Source organism: Bidens hawaiensis, unplaced genomic scaffold (genome assembly GCF_021521415.1).
Source record: "Bidens hawaiensis isolate Kalapana, Puna unplaced genomic scaffold, B.hawaiensis_p1.1 tig00068786_1, whole genome shotgun sequence".
NCBI classification, from domain to species: Eukaryota; Viridiplantae; Streptophyta; class Magnoliopsida; order Asterales; family Asteraceae; genus Bidens; species Bidens hawaiensis.
Window position 1 is genome coordinate 35,001 of NW_027502144.1, and position 2,500 is coordinate 37,500.

The following is a 2,500-nucleotide window of genomic DNA, read 5'->3' on the forward strand; positions in this document are numbered from 1 at the left end:
TTTTGCGAGAAAGTTGGAAATGCACAAAACAACTCAACCCAAACATGGCACCAAGTCATGCACAAAAACATAAAAGTATCAAAAAAAAGGGTTGCAACACGAGGACTTCCCAGGGGGTCACCCATCCTAGTACTACTCTCGCCCAAGCACGCTTAACTGCGGAGTTCTGATGGGATCCGGTGCATTAGTGCTGGTATGATCGCAACCGAAATAGAAGCATTAGCTTATTCATTTATACATTTCCCAAAAGGTAAAAAAATAAAAGAATCAAGACTTCCCAGTGGGGTCACCCATCCTAGTACTACTCTAGACGAAGCACGCTTAACTGTGAAGTTCTGTGGATACGAGGCACAAGTAGCTGCAATGCTATGAATGTGTATATCCACCATGATTATATTGTTTTATACAATCACCACATGACATTTAGCAAACTGGCCTGTAATCCTGGCACTTTACCCGATAAGCTGGTCATAAAGTTTCCTCTCATGTTCGCAAGTCACGTCGCCCGATAACCTGGCCACAATGACTTGCAAAACCAAAGCTGGCCGGTAAACCTGGCACGTTACCCGATAAATGCACGGCACGTTGCCGGTAACCTGGGCACGTTGCCCGGTAAGGTTAGCACGTTACCCGATAAAATGTCGGCGTTGCCCGGTAAAGTATCCACGTTGCCCGGCAAACCTGGCCCGCTGCCCGGTAAGGTTAGCACGCTGTTCGACAAACCTGTTACGGTCCATCGGCTTCGGGTTAACCCGAAGACATGATGTCATGATTCCATACCCGTTAACGTCGACCCATTCTGTAAAAAAACCTGGAACGTTGATGTCGAGCGAGCCCGGTCCGCATTCGGGTCCGAGCACGACACGGATCTACGTTTTAAACACATGACTGACTAACGATCGTGACCGACTAACGATTCCATAACACACCACCTATACCCATGATAATGCTTCCCCGCTACAAGTCCCATTTTCGTGAAACTTGTGGTGACGTCGAGGGCCCGAGCACGACACGGTCAACGTGTTGACCCGAAAACATGAGGTTACCAACCCCGACCCCATAAACCGCTCATAAAGTTTCCTCTCATGTCCCGGACGCAACGCCTCGTGTCATTAAAGCGGAGTTGCCCAAAACAGGCCCACGGGCCCACCAAGCCCGGCCCGCGGGCCCTTCACGACACGAAAGGGGGTTCATTTCTCTTGGACAGTCATATCTCATGGTCACGAGTACCCTCACAGAGCCTCGTGTCGATCCAACCCCGTTTGGACACCTTGCCCCCACCAAAGGCCTTACGGACCAACCGGGCCCACCAAGCGGCCCGTCCCGACCCGAAAACCAAAATTTTTTTTTTGGGAAACTCATATTTCAATGTCCCGATGCCCCACGCCAAATTTCGTGTCAATCCGACCTCGTTTGGTAGGGTTTTCAAAAATTATGATTCCTCAAAAATTTAATATCTGTTCCTGTCACTATGCTAATTGTTCAGAATGCATATATAGGGAAGGGGTGGGTGTTGAGCGCCCATGCCTGGGCAAAGTTGGCTACCAAGCTAAAATATGGAGGTTCAACGTACGAGAAACCAAAGCCCCTCCCCCATGTTGCATACGAAGCTTGCCCAACGACTTGGTTTCTTGCACAACGACCCGAGTATACTGCCCCAAAGTTGCACGCCCATGGCCAGGCCAAGGCATGCCAAGGCGCCCATGGGCAAGCCAAAGGCATGCCTAGGCACGGCCAAAGCAAGCCAAAGGCACGGCCAAGGCAAGCCAAAGGCACGTCTAGGGCATGCCAAGGCACGCCCATGGTCAGGCCAAGGCTTGCCAAGGCACGCCCATGGCCAGCCCAAGGCATGCCAAGGCGCCCATGGGCAAGCCAAAGGCATGCCAAGGCACGCCCATGGGCAAGCCAACGGCATGCCAAGGCGCCCATGGCCAGGCCAAGGCACGTCCAAGGCATGCCAAAGCTCGGCCAAGACAAGCCAAAGGCATGCCTAGGCACGCCCATGGCCAGGCCAAGGCATGCCAAGGCGCCCATGGGCAAGCAAAAGGCACGGCCAAGGCATGCCAATGCGCCCATGGGCAAGCCAAAGGCATGCCTAGGCACGGCCAAGGCAAGCCAAAGGCATGCCAAGGCAAGCCAAAGGCACGTCTTGGGCATGCAAGGCTCGGCCAAGGCATGCCCCGGCACGCACATGGCTAGGCCAAGGCAAGCCAAAGGCATGCCAAGGCAGGCCAAAGGCACGTTCAAGGCATACCAAGGCGCCCATGGGCAAGCCAAAGGCATGCCAAGGCACGCCCATGGCCAGGCCAAGGCATGCCAAGGCGCCCATGGGCAAGCCAAAGGCACGTCTTGGGCATGCAAGGCTCGGCCTAGGCACGGCCAAGGCAAGCCAAGGCAAGCCTAAGGCATGCCAAGGCGCCCATGGGCAAGCCTAAGGCATCCCAAGGCAAGCCAAAGGCACGTCCAGGGCATGCCAAGGCGCCCATGGGCAAGCCAAAGG

The 2,500-nt window shown here is 54.4% G+C and overlaps 1 non-coding gene across 1 annotated transcript; it reads right to left on the reverse strand.

The window, feature by feature from the left end:
- Positions 1–88: 88 nt before the first annotated feature.
- Positions 89–207, reverse strand: LOC143605246 (5S ribosomal RNA). The gene has a single exon (XR_013148477.1). It is a non-coding gene; the product is annotated as a 5S ribosomal RNA (ribosomal RNA).
- Between the last annotated feature and the right edge of the window lie 2,293 nt (positions 208–2,500).